The 13,916-nt window shown below is 46.4% G+C and overlaps 1 protein-coding gene across 6 annotated transcripts in view; it reads left to right on the forward strand.

Moving 5' to 3' along the window:
• The first annotated feature begins 3,179 nt into the window (after positions 1-3,179).
• The window catches only part of TJAP1 (tight junction associated protein 1 (peripheral)), a 37,381-nt gene continuing 26,644 nt past the window's right edge, over positions 3,180-13,916 (forward strand). For 3 of the 6 annotated variants that reach the window (XM_011986789.1, XM_011986786.1, XM_011986788.1), the window contains exons 1-2: positions 3,180-3,284; positions 3,740-3,887. The gene's annotated coding sequence lies outside the window, so the exon portion shown is untranslated. Of the gene's footprint in view, positions 3,285-3,739; positions 3,888-4,313; positions 4,374-13,916 lie in introns of all 6 variants that reach the window. The other 3 variants (XM_011986792.1, XM_011986791.1, XM_011986790.1) reach the window with 2 other exon arrangements.

The following is a 13,916-nucleotide window of genomic DNA, read 5'->3' on the forward strand; positions in this document are numbered from 1 at the left end:
AATAATAGGCCGGGCATGGTGGCTCATGCCTGTAATCCTGGCACTTTGAGAGGCTAAGGCAGGTAGATCACCTGAGGTCAGGAGTTTCAGACCAGCCTGACCAACATGGTGAAAACCTGTCTCTACTAAAATACAAAAATTATCTGGGCATGGTTGTAGGCACCTGTAATCTCAGCTACTTGGGAGCCTGAGGCAGGAGAATCACTTGAACCCAGGAGGTGGAGGTTGCAATGAGTCGAGGTCATGCCATTGCACTCCAGCCTGGGCAACAAGAGTTAAACTCCATCTTAAAAAATAATAATAATAATAATTAAAAACTCTAGAGGACTGTGATTCCCATGCTTTTCAAAGGTATGTTTATGTTAACTGATACTTCCTTTGTTTCAAAATATAAACTTGAATTGCTTTTCAAATCTATAATTGAAAGTACAACAGCCTTTCTCCCCTTGTGAACCCCAAAACAATTTCTAGAAAGGCTGAAACGATATCTAGGAATTATACCTATTTAGAAAAGCAAACCAGCTTCCTACATTTCTTCCTTCAGCCACATACCTTTTGGTAAACAGCAGAAGTCTCATATATATATATGTTTTTGAGATGGAGTCTTGCTCTGTCACCCAGGCTGGAGCACAGTGGCACGATCTTGGCTCACCACAACCTCCCCTCCTGGGTTCGAACAATTCTCTTGCCTCAGCCTCCTGAGTAGCTGGGACTACAGGTGCATGCCACCATGCCCAACTAATTTTTGTGTTTTTGATAGAGAAGGGGTTTCACTATGTTGGCCAGGTTGGTTTATTTAGAGTAATTTTATTAAATTAATTTTTAAAAAGATGTATAGGATAGAAAGGCATAGATGGGATGGGAAATAAAAATGGCTGACCTCTCCCTCTGGGGATCTGGGAGCCTCTGCTGAGGTTTTTGTGTGTGTGCGTTGATGGGGGGTTGGTACTTGAGATCAGCTTCACCAAGGGGCAGACCCAGCTCCATCCCTAGGCCCAGGGAAATGGGATACCTTGCTGCTCTGAAATGTTGATGAGCTGTGGAGGGGAGAGGGACAGGGGAGCAGATGGAATTCCTGGACAATTGTTCCGGCTGTCACCAGAGAGGATAGGCTGGAGGGAGCCCTGGATAATTTATGGAGGGACAGATGCTTCTCCGGAACCATCTGGCCAAGAGAGGCCTGGGCTTGGGGTGGATGAGGTCTTTAGGTCTGAGTAGACTCCTGGCCTCCAGCCTGCCTCATTTCCTCTAAGTGCCCTGCTTGGTGCCCTGGGACTTTCCTAGGATGGCTGTGCTGCCTGAGGACCCAGCTCCAGAATTCCACCTGATTCTCATCTCACTCTCTCCTTTGCTGAGTCTGGGGCTTATCTTTGCTACTATTCCTGATAGGGCTAAGTGGGGCCTTAAGGTCATGTAACTTCCACCTATGCATTTTCTTATTTTATAGTATTTTCAACCCTTCTTCTCCACCAGTATATTCCAAAATCTGTCAATCACTTACCTACATACCATTTATTCATTCAATAAATATATACAGTGGCTCATGCCTGTAATCTTAGCACTTTGGAAGGCCGAGGAAGGTGGATCACTTGAGCTCAGGAGTTCGAGACCAGCCTGGCCAACATGGTAGAACCCCCATCTCTACTAAAAATACAAAAAGTTAGCTGGGTGTGGTGGCATATGCCTGTAATCCCAGCTACACAGGAAACTGAGGTGGGAGAATCACTTGAACCCGGGAGGCAGAGGTTGCAGTGAGCCGAGATTGTGCCACTACACTCTAGCATCGGCAACAGATTGAGACCCTGTCTCAAAAAAATTAATTAATTAAACAAACAGAATAAAAAAATTTATTGAATACCTACCACGCCAGGCATTGTTTTAGACACTGGGGATGCTGTGATGAACAAGAAAACATCCCAGACCTCTGGAGTTTGCTTTGTAGTGGGGAGACAGTCAATAAACAAATAAATATTTAATATAATGTCAGATAATGATAAGTACTATGAATGAAAACATTAAAGCAGGGTAAAGGAGAATAGGGATGCTGATTTAGATTGAGTGGCCAAGGAAGGCTTCTCTAAAGTGATGACGCTTGAGCAAAGACACAAATGAGAGTCAATATTTGGAGGAAAAACATTCCAGGTATGGGGAACAGCAAACTTAAGAGACCCTGAGGCAGAAATATGCTTAGTGCATTGGAGGAAAACATGCCATTTATTCATTAGGCAATTACTGTGTACCAAGCACCTGCTAGGGAGTATGAAGATGAAATCAAACATAGTTTTTGCCCTGAAGAAGCATCAGGGCGAAAGTGATATAACATGTAAATAAATAATTACACTGCACACGACAGCTACAATAAAGCTATGTACAAGCTGCTAGTGATGCCCAGCAAAAGGAGCACTAAAGGGAAGGCTTTCTGCAGGAGGTGGCATTTGAGCTGACGATTTGAAGGAGTAGGAGGAATTGATGATGCAAGGGAGGAGGAGAGAGATTAGACATCTTAAGGTCCGATGTCCTGAAAACAAAGGACAATTTGGGAACCTGAAGTCCCCAGGAGAGGCAAAAAATGAGGCTGATGAAGGTGGAAGAGGCTGGATCATGCGGATGTTTGAATGCCAAACTGAAAAGCTGGTTTTATTCTTTGGATTACGGGGAAGCAGTAGCACTATTCTCTCTCCCACTGTATCTTTTTTTTTTTTTTTGAGACGGAGTCTCGCTCTGTGGCACATTTCTGCTCACTGCAAGCTCCGCCTCCCGGGTTCACGCCCGCCTCAGCCTCCCGAGTAGCTGGGACTACAGGAGCCCGCCACCACGCCCGGCTAATTTTTTGTATTTTTTTAGTAGAGACGGGGTTTCACCGTGTTAGCCAGGATGGTCTCAATCTCCTGACCTCGTGATCTGCCCGCCTCGGCCTCCCAAAGTGCTGGGATTACAGGCCTAAGCCACCGCGCCCGGCCCCACTGTATCTTTGAGCTGTGTTCCCCTATTCTTTTTTTTTTCTTTCTTTCTTTCAGTACTAGAGTCTTTCCCCGCTTCCTGCTATTGCCCGGCTCCTGATACGTCCTTCCTTCTGTGGCCAAGCCTCCAACCCCTGCTTTCAAGAGAGCCCCATCTTTCCCCATCACGTAGTGTGCCACTTCCCCAACCCCAGGCCCTGCCCCCGTGGCCCCGCCTCCGATGACGCAGGACGCTAAGTGCGTGGGGATTCCCGCGGCCCTGGCCACTACCCGGCCTGCCCCGCGGCAAGATGGCGACCTGAACGCAGCTGGCAGCGGCGGAAAGTTTGTTGTGGGGTTGGAGTAGTCGGGCGGGGAAGCCAGAGTTGGGGGGGATTGCGGGGGCCCTAGTCTGTAGTAGGGGCGAAGGGGGTATTGGCTCCAGGGTTGAAAAGAGGAGATGGAATGGAGTAAGGTCCGAGGCGGAGAGGAAAAAAGGAGTTGGGGCGGACCGGGGCCCTAGGGTTCAGTGGCAGCCCTAGGGGAGGGAGATTTGGGGTGGGGCAGCCCGAAGTAGGTGTTGTGCGGGTCCTGGAGAAGCAGAGTCACAAGTTGGAGGAGAATTTCTTTAGCCGCGAATAAAGAAGCCTGGAGCGTGGGATAGAGGCCCGACTGTATCTGACCGGCCAGAGGGGAAAGGGATCTTTCTAGTAGAGTGGGATAGTGAGGAAGAGAGATCTGGAGGATGCCGGGCAGATCTGCTAAGGAGGGAACTAAAGCCAGTCAAATGACACTTCTAGGCTTAGAACAGCCTTTCCACAGCTCCTGTAGCAGCATCTGCCCCAATTTCAGCAGAAGATTCAGGTGCCCCAGGGACTGGAAGAAATTACAGTGCCTACTTGGAAAGAAGAAGAGATAGCGACTTGCCCCCGCCCAACCCCAGAGCGGGTAAGGTGGCTTCCAGTGACAGGTTTCTGGCTGGCATGCTCCCTGGGAGGAGGATGCATGGGCTTAGAGTGATGCCAAGAATCATTTGGTCTGAGAAGGGCTCTCTTCTATAGAGGTTGTCCTTTGTCTGAGGTCCTTAAGTTAGTGTTTGGCGTAGATTGCAGGCTGACTTTTGAGAGTTGGTGTAGAATTAAGCCTTGTGTGCCTTCACCTATGCAAGCAAACCCGGACAGAGGCCTAGAGACCAGGCTGAAGGATTTTAACACATCCCTGTCACAAGCAGTTTCCTACATGCTCATTGTTTCTGCTTCAATTTCCCCATCACATTTTCACTTTGGAGTCCTGCCTGGAAGTGGAGATTTGTGGGTGACAGATGGTGGGGAGTCATGAGAAAACAAATTCTGATCGCGTTCACTGACCATTTAGGTACTTGCTGTCACCAACTCCTGAATTCATTCTCGCTGCGTGTCTACTTTTGCTCTTTTGGTAAGAAGGGCTCATTAGTGTTCCTCTGGGGATGTGGATTTTGGTCGGGGTATCAGAGGTGAGGGAAAGGCAGGTTGGGATTACGGAGAAAAAATGTAGATCAGTTTCTGGTAAGAGATCAAGCAGACTGATGTAAAGCTCTGGTAATGTTTAGCACCTCCCTATCCTTGAGATCCCTAATATTTGAGAGCTGCTTTACAGTTGGACAAGTGTGGTGATGGAAAGAAAGGATCATGGAACTTGCTCTTTTCTTTTCTGGTAGTTTTTTTCTCTCCTCTGTAATCTTCCCATCAGACCACTTTTGAAAAAATCAGTTTCACTAGCCAAGCTAAGCATGGCCTGAGAGGTAGTGGATTTGGTGTTGGAGAGAAAGGAAGGGGACTGGAGCCAGAGAACACAGTGAATGTGGCCTTCACTTCCTTTGGTGAGTGTTATGCCCTAGCCAGAGTTGGGGGTAGCCTTCTTACTGAAGCCTGCTTCAGGATCAGCATTGCTTCATGGTGGACTGGGAGGTCTGGTTTGATCTAGCACTCTTCATTAGCTATCTGCTCTCTACTTATACCCCCAACCAAAGGCTTGCTCCAGACAGAACAACCCAAGTCGCTGTTACTAGGTCAGCTTCAGTACCTTTAGGTATCTGAAGAACTGATGATATGTAGCTGTGACTCCATTTCTGACGGTTGAGAACCTCCTTTTCCTGAGGACAATTTATGCCCCCTTGAAAATTATAATTGTAGTCACCCAAGGGTAGTGTGGTGAACACACACAACGGTTCATAGCACTGACTCAGCCTGGCATGGTGGCACATACCTGTAGTCCCAGCTACTTGGGAGACTGAGATGGGAGGAGCATTTGAGGCCAGGAGTTTGAGACTGCAGTGCACTATGATGGCACCTGTGAATACCCATTGTATTCCAGCCTGGGCAACGTAAGAGATGCAGTCTTCAAGAAACAACAAAAAAAGAAAGCACTGGCCGGGTGCAGTGGCTCACTCCTGTAATTCTAGCATTTTGGGAGTCTGAGGCAGGCGGATCACGGGGTCAAGAGATCGAGACCATCCTGGCCAAAAAGGTGAAACCCCATCTCTGCTAAAAATACAAAAATTAGCTGGGTGTGGTGGTGCGCGTCTGTAGTCCCAGCTACTCAGGAGGCTGAGGCAGAAGAATCGCTTGAACCCGGGCGGTGGAGGTTGCAGTGAGCTGAGATTGCACCACTGCACTCCAGCCAGGAGACAGAGCGAGACTCCACTCAAAAAAAAAAAAAAGGCACTGACTTTGCCATTTGTAGCTCTGTGACCTTTATTAATTGCATAGCTTTATATGCCTCAGTTTTCTTATCAATCAAATGTGGGTAGTAAGAGTGTCTATCGCATAGGGTTGTTTCGAGGGTAAATTAGTTAATACATTAATATGCTTACTCAGTGCCTGACAGTATGTTTTAGTTATACTAGTCAGATCTCAGCACTAATTTCTGCTTCATGGTTGAACCTGCTGTCTGTATAGCATCTACATTGGTTTGGGCTGCTAGCCTGATGTTAAAGAGATGAAGCAGAGCTTTTGGATAATACAGATTTTTTTGTTGTGAGAATATCCTCATTAGGCTATTTAAAGCGATGTTAAAATGCCAGTGATTTCTTGTTTGAAGCTGTGAGGCTATACAATTATCTTTGCAGTTGAGTAATGATGATAATAATAACAATAATGGTGCTTATTGAGCACATTCTGTGCCTAGGATTGTTGTAAGGGCTTTTCATGTATTAACTGATTTAATTTTTGACTTTTTTTTTTGAGATGAAGTCTCGTTCTTGTCGCCCACGTTGGAGTGCAGTGGTGCTCTCCTCACTGCAACTGCTGCCTCCCACATTGAAGTGATTCTCCTGCCTCAGCCTCCCAGGTAGCTGGGATTACAGGTGCCCACAACCATGTCTGGCTAATTTTTGTATTTTTAGTAGAGATGGGGGTTTCACCGCATTGGTCATGCTGGTGTTGAACTCCTGACCTCAGGTGATCTGCCCACCTCTGCCTCCCAAAGTGCTGGGATTACAGGCATGAGCCATCGTGCCTGGCCAATTAATTTAATGTTCATAATCATATGAAGTAGATAACTTATTATCCCTGTCTTACAGATGAGAAAATGGAGGCAGAGTGGTTAAGTAATTTGCTTAAGATCACCCAGCTAGTAAGTGACAGAGCCGGGATTTGAACCTAGGCAATCTAGCTTCAGCAGTTGAGCTTTTTTTTCTTTAGGTTGATATCAAGTTAACTTAAATATGCCTAGTGGCAATTTGTGTCTCTTGTTTGTTTGACTGTATCCTGGTTCATGTTTGTTTGTCAAGATGGTTAAATGTATATCCATATTGTAGTAGAAACTTTTTTGATTATTTAAAAAAATGTTTAGGGGCTGAGTTTTTCATCACAACCCTCTTTCCTCTCAGAACTAGTAACTGGTGCATGGGCTGTGGGGAGGGAGCTTCTGTGCCATGTCAGCCAAATCTGGGCTGTCTTCATGATTCAACTTGGTGATGTGATGCGACCTTGGGCCTGAGTTGAGTGGGCAGACTGACATTAGAATCTACACTGAGCACACCTTAAAGGGGTGTGTGTGTTTATTAATGTAGATGTACATATAAGGCTCATTTCTAACTTTGATTACTGATATGAGCAGTTGATTAGCCATAGTAAATATTAGATTCATAGTCTGGATATAATTTTTTTTAAAAAAAGCAAGACATCCCCCCCCCCCCCAAAAAAAAACTTAATGTCTTTCCTGAATAAAATTAATAAAATTTATTTATTTATTTATTTATTTATTTTTTTTGAGACGGAGTCTCGCGCTGTGTCACCCAGGCTGGAGTGCAGTGGCGCGATCTCGGCTCACTGCAAGCTCCGCCTCCCAGGTTCACGCCATTCTCCTGCCTCAGCCTCCGAGTAGCTGGGACTACAGGCGCCCGCCACCACGCCCGGCTAGTTTTTTGTATTTTTAGTAGAGACGGGGTTTCACCATGTTAGCCAGGATGGTCTCGATCTCCTGACCTCGTGATCCACCCGCCTCGGCCTCCCAAAGTGCTGGGATTACAGGCTTGAGCCACCGCGCCTGGCAATTAATAAAATTTAAAACAATAAATAGTAAAAATAGGAAGTAGCAAACTACACAGAAAAAAAAAAAAAAAAAGTGGCATTTTAAATAGCTCCCTCCCCTCAGCTAGAGGGGAAAATGGAAAACAAATGTGCTGCCGAAGAAGCCTGTGTTGTTTGAAGAAGGCCCTGGCAGCGGTGCTCAGTCTCTCCCTTTAGCCAGGCAGGAGGCCCAGTGTAGCCTTGAGGCAGAGGTGTGCCCAGGCTTTGATTGACTAGCTTTCCTTTGCCCTGTATTTAAGACTCACTCTCCTCCTCCTTCTGAGTCATGTCCTGTCTATTTAACACACCCTCAGGGCCCTTCTTTTTCTTCAACAAATGACTCTACCCTGCCATTGAAGTAGGCGCGTGTCTGTCATCTAATTAGATTTCAGGGGAATTGGGGGCTCGGGACTTGGGCTTTCCCTGGGAACTCTGCGCTGGCCCTCTGATGACCTTTCCTATTTGTTTGGCACATGTGGTTTTGAGAAGCAGACAGTATCTGTCAGACGAATTGCTCCCCACTCCATGAACTCGGGAGCCATATATCTTAGGATAGTGTACTTTATCTTGCATTGCGTGGCAGTCAGCGTGCTGAAACGTGTTATCTCTGAAGATGATACCTTTGTACTTTGGTAGAAGTCCTCAAATTTTCTGGATGCGGGTCACATTTTAGTAAACTATGGAGTTGCAAGGTGAAGGATGATGTATTTTGAGCTGATTCTTCCCTTTTACTGTTTTCTTTGTTGTGTAAATCGATTCTCAGAGTGCCTCTTATTCAGGAATTTATGAAGCCAATCCCTTTACTTCCTTCTCACCACCATATTTTGAATGCCAACGACCTCTGGGTGAAGGAAACTTCATTTCTCACCTGGATTCAGCCTCTTAAATAGCTCTCTGAACTGACCTCATTCTAGCGTCTAGATCTTTGCATACACTGGTGCTACTCCTTTGCCTTCCTTTTTGTCCTTCACATCTCAGTTTAAATGTCACTTCCTTTAGGATCTCACCCCTGCCCCCTTGAGTGCCCTTCTTCTGTGCTTCTGTCTGATACTTATGCTGTGTTATAATTGCCTATTTACTTGTCTGATTCTCATAAGACTAAGTGCCCTGAGAACAGAGACTATGTCTTATTCACTACTGTGTTTGTAGCATTTAGGACAGTGCTGGGCCGTAATAGGTGCCTTTTTTTTTTTTTTTTTTGAGACAGAGTCTCGCTCTGTTGCCCAGGCTGGAGTGCAGTGGCCGGATCTCCGCTCACTGCAAGTTCTGCCTCCCGGGTTCACATCATTCTCCTGCTTCAGCCTCCCGTGTAGCTGGGACCACAGGTGCCCACCACACCCGGCTAATTTTTTTTTTGTATTTTTAGTCGAGACGGGGTTTCACCGTGTTAGCCAGGATGGTCTTGATCTCCTGACCTCGTGATCTGCCCATCTCGGCCTCCCAAAGTGCTGGGATTACAGGCGTGAGCCACTGCGCCCGGCCATAGATGCTTTATGATGTTATGGTGCATGTAGAATGAATAAAATCTCGATCTCCTGACCTCGTGATCTGCCCATCTCGGCCTCCCAAAGTGCTGGGATTACAGGCGTGAGCCACTGCGCCCGGCCATAGATGCTTTATGATGTTATGGTGCATGTAGAATGAATAAAATGTGGTGAGCAGTCTCATCTCATGCCAATCTTATCTTCTATGGTGCTGTCAAAATTATTTTCCTATACAATAGTCTTCCTGGCTGGGCGTGGTGGCTCACGCCTGTAATCCCAGCACTTTGGGAGACTGAGGTGGGTGGATCACAAGGTCAGGAGTTCGAGACCAGCCTGATGAACATGGTGAAACCCTGACTCTACTAAAAATACAAAAATTAGCCGGGCGTGGTGATGCACGCCTGTAATCCCAGCTACTCAGCAGGCTGAGACAGGAGAATCGCTTGAACACAGGAGGTGCAGGTTGCAGTGAGCCAAGATCGCATAATTGTACTCCAGCCTGGGTGACAGAGCGAGACTCCATTTCAAAGAAAAAAAAAAAAGTCTTCCCTTAGAAATGCCATGGGTTCTTCCTTACTTAAGTTAAAGCCCACACTGTCTAGCTTGGCATGCCAAAAGGCTCCTTATACTGGGGTCCAGACCCAGACCATTAGCCTGAGTTGCTGCCACTCTACCTCATCTGTCCTGTGCTTCATTGCTCCCAAATTTCTCACTGCTCCCGAACCTGTCATGGGCATCCATTTACCTTCATCTTCTTTGCCTGTGTACTTCACTCAGTCCGTAATGCTCACCTCTGCCTATAAAACTGCCCATCCCCTAAGACCCAGCTCCTTTGTCACCTCCAGTGAGAAGCCTCCCCTGCTTTTCTTTCCTCCTCTTGGCCCCCCACAGCATTTTCTTTGAACCTCTGTTTTGGCACTTACCATGTTGTTTGGTGAGGTCTCTGTTTACTTGTCTGTTTCTTTCACTGGGCTGATCTCCTGTAGACAGGGGACTTTGGAGAGCATGTGGTGGAAAGGAGTTTGTGGGAATGGTAATGAATAGTGTGAAAGAATCTGATTGTGGAGCTAGGCCGACCTGGTTTAAATCCTAATTCTGCCACTCACCACCTTTGCAACTTTAGGCAAGTTCCTTAACCAGTAGGATTCTTGGTCTCATCTTGGTCTCTAAAATGAGGTTGGCTGGATGTAGTAGCTCACTCCTGAAATCCCAGCACTTTGGAAGGCTGAGGCAGGAGGATCACTTGAGGCCAAGAGTTTGAAGCCAGACTGACTGTGCAACATAATGAGATTCTGTCTCTACAAAAAACATACAAAACTTAGCTGGGTATGGTGGCTTGTGCCTGTGGTCCTAACCTTCAGGAGGAGGCTGAGGTGGGAGGATCACTTGAACCCAGGAGTTTGAGGCTGCAGTGAGCTATGATTGTACCACTGCACTCTGGAATGGGTGACAGAGCCAGACCTAATCTCTAAGAAAACTAAAAACAAAACAAAATAAAATAAAATAAGGGTGATATCTTTTTTGCAGGAGTAATGAGTTCATAGCTTATATCATGGTGCCTGGCATATAAAGGACACTTGGGGCTGGGCACGGTGGCTCACGCCTGTCAATCCCAGCACTTTGGGAGGCCGAGGCAGGTGGATCACCTGAGGTCAGGAGTTCGAGACCAGCATGGCCAACATGGTGAAACCCCATCTCTACTAAAAATACAAAAATTAGCCGGGCGTGGTGGTAGGCGCCTGTAATCCCAGCTACTCGGGAGGCTGAGGCAGGAGAATCGCTTGAACCCAGGAGGTGGAGGTTGCAGTGAGCCGAGATCGCGCCATTGCACTCCAACCTGGGGCACAAGAGCAAGACTTCACCTCAAAAAAAAAAAAAATAAATAAATAAAGGACACTTGGTAAATATTTGTTGAATGAATAAATTTCCCATTTTGGAGCTCTGCAAATAGGAAAAGGCTTTGTTCTATTAAATCTAAAATAAGCCTTTTGATTTCTGCCTGGTAGCCAGGAGCATTTTGAGGTGGGAGTAAAACTGAGTCTCCTTTCTTGTGATAAAGCAGTAAAAAAGATGAGATTAGGAACATCATCAATGAGCAGTCTGTGCAAAGATTGTTGGTGTTTCTCCCCATCTCTTGTTTTTTTCTTTTTTTCCCCGAGACAGAGTCTTGCTCTGTCATCCAGGCTAGAGTGCAGTGGCGTGATCTCAGCTCACGGCATCTTCCACCTCCCGGGCTCAAGCAATTCTTCTGCCTCGGCCTCCTGAGTAGCTGGGATTACAGATGCCTGCCACTGTGCTTGACTAATTTTTTTGTATTTTTAGTGAAGATAGGGTTTTACCTTGTTGGCCAGGCTGGTCTTGAATTTCTGACCTCAGGTGATCCACACGCCTGGGCCTCCCAAAGTGCTGGGATTACAGGTGTGAGCCACCATGTCCAGCCTCTCCATCTCTTATTTTGTGATGACTCCTTTGATGATCGTGATATGCTGGCCTTCTCCAGTCCTGGCGAGGTTGGTGGTGGTGGATTCATAATGTAATTAAGACTGGGGATAGACAGAAAGCTGCTCACAGTGGATGACTGGGTGGAGAGTGTCAGTATCCATGTTTCCCAGTATTTTATGGACGGAAAAATGGGTGAAACTGATGGAACACATCCAGGCATTGAGGAAACCAGACTTCTTGGCCCCACTTTTCTTAGGGCTTTGATGGTCTTCTTGTGCCACAGAACAGGCTTAACTTGGATGCTTCCCACAAATGGGGCTGATAGCTGCATCGTGATCCATTCTTTGCTTTTTTGTTTCTAGTGTAGTTGATGGGGGTAGTCCTTAGGGCCCCAATTCCTACCAAACACCAAATTAATTTCTTTCCAGAAGTTTTGATCTCTTAAGTGTATAATGCCAGGTGATACTCCAGTGCAAGTTTATAGTCAGATAGGGAAGATACGTCTGAGTTCTCTGGATGGCAGCCTTGTCTGGTCCTTCAACCCTTGTCCCAGCTAGGGGCCTTTCTGTGCTCTCAAAGCACTCAACCACGCTGTACTGGAAGTGACTGTTAACCTGTCTCTCCCCTACTAGGAGTAAGATCTTCTGTCTCTGAAGCTTCTTAGGGGCGAGCTTTTTTACTGAAGGCTGAGCATTTAGGCACTATAGAGTAAGTGCTGAGCAATGTTGGTTACTGTGTGATCCAACCCAGTCCTTCCTCGGTGGAATTAAAGAAGATGGAATCTACCTGGCAAAACCTTTTGCACCCTTAGGAAGGAAGGTCCTGCATAAACAAAAGGTGATAGTGTTAGCAATAGCATTACTAATTATTTTCCAGGATTTCAGTCATGTGGTTAAATCATCTTCCAGGTGCTTGGCTTCAGCTGTCTCCCTTTTTGCCTTTTATGTTTTTTTTTGTTTGTTTGTTTTTTTTTGAGACAGTCTCGCTGTGTCACCCAGGGTGGAATGCAGTGGTATGATCTTGGCTCGCTGCAACCTCCGCCTCCTGGGTTCAAGCAACACTCAGCCTCCCGAGTAGCTGGGACTACAGGTGTGTGCCACCACGCCCAGCTAACTTTTGTATTTTTAGTAGAGACAGGGTTTTGCCATTTTGGTCGGGCTTGTCTCGAACTCCTGACCTCAGGTGATCCGCCTGCCTTGGCCTCCCAAAGTGCAAAGATTACAGGCATGAACCACCATGCCTGGCCATCCTGTTTATGTTCTAATAACACATCCCTAAGCAATCAGGAATGGGTTAAAGGAGGAGGTGAAGTACACACTAGTAGCTTTCCAGTAGCTTTTTTTTTTTTTTTTTTTTTTGAGAGAGTCTTGCTCTGTTGCCCAGTTGGGAGTGCAGTGGCATGATCTCGGCTCACTGCAACCTCCGCCTCCTGGGTTCAAGCAATTCTCCTGTCCCAGCCTCCCGAGTAGCTGGGACTATAGGTGCCTGCCACCACACCTGTAGAGAGAAGGGAGAACAAGGGAGTTCTCTCCCTTGTCCCTGGGTGTGAGAATGTGCCTTGTATTGTGGCATATCTTTGCAGATGGCAACTTGGTGGGGAGTGATAAACTACATTTTATGTTAAGCAGAGAGGGGAATTAGTGAGCCAGGCAGACTGGATCATGTTGGATATCTTAGGCTTGAAGGGGACTAAGTCTCCTTGACTGGCCTTGAGTAGAAGGGTGGGACCTCTTCTTTGTTAGTTACTATCTTGTGCCAACTGCGTGCTAGGTGACATTTAGAATTTATAAAGGACATGGCCCCTCTTTGTGAGAAGCTTCTATGCTGTGGTGGGGAACTCAGCACCCATCCCTTGAGAGGAGGATCTGCCTATGGAGAAGCCATCCTACACCCCAAAACCCTGGACTTCTACTCAGCTAACCAATAGGAGAAAACTCTGCTTATCATTTTGGGTACCAAGCGGTGGGTGGCCTCTTTATATCTTTACAGGTAGCCCAAGTAGGGAATTGAATCTCAGAAGTCTTTGAGGGTCTTGATATTAGGGCAGAATTGTCCTGGTTTTCCTGTGGCTGCCTGGAAAAGAGAGCTTTCTAGGCTTTGTGCTGGCATTGGAGACGGGAACTGGGTTCTGTCCCACTTCTGCTTGTGGTCTTGGGCAAATCACTTGTCCTTTCTCACCCTTACAATGGGAGAGCTCCCTATTCTTTGTGCCTCACCGGACCATAAGCATCAAAGGAAATATCGTGGAACGGAAAGAGCTTCTGGAATGGTAAAGCACAGTGTAGATGCAGGGTTTTTGTCTGTTTGCCTAGGAACTGTTGGTTTTGCCATAAACATATATCCCTTGTATAAAATACTAACCATACAGAAAAATATACAAAATAAAAAGAAAATCCTCCCTTTCTTCTCCCATTGTTCCTGCCTAACTTGTTTCCCTAAAGATAGGGAACCATTGTTTGCCATTTATCTTGTACCCTTCTAATCTTTTTTTTTTTTTTTTT

Source organism: Mandrillus leucophaeus, unplaced genomic scaffold (assembly GCF_000951045.1).
Source record: "Mandrillus leucophaeus isolate KB7577 unplaced genomic scaffold, Mleu.le_1.0 Scaffold3, whole genome shotgun sequence".
NCBI classification, from domain to species: domain Eukaryota; kingdom Metazoa; phylum Chordata; class Mammalia; order Primates; family Cercopithecidae; genus Mandrillus; species Mandrillus leucophaeus.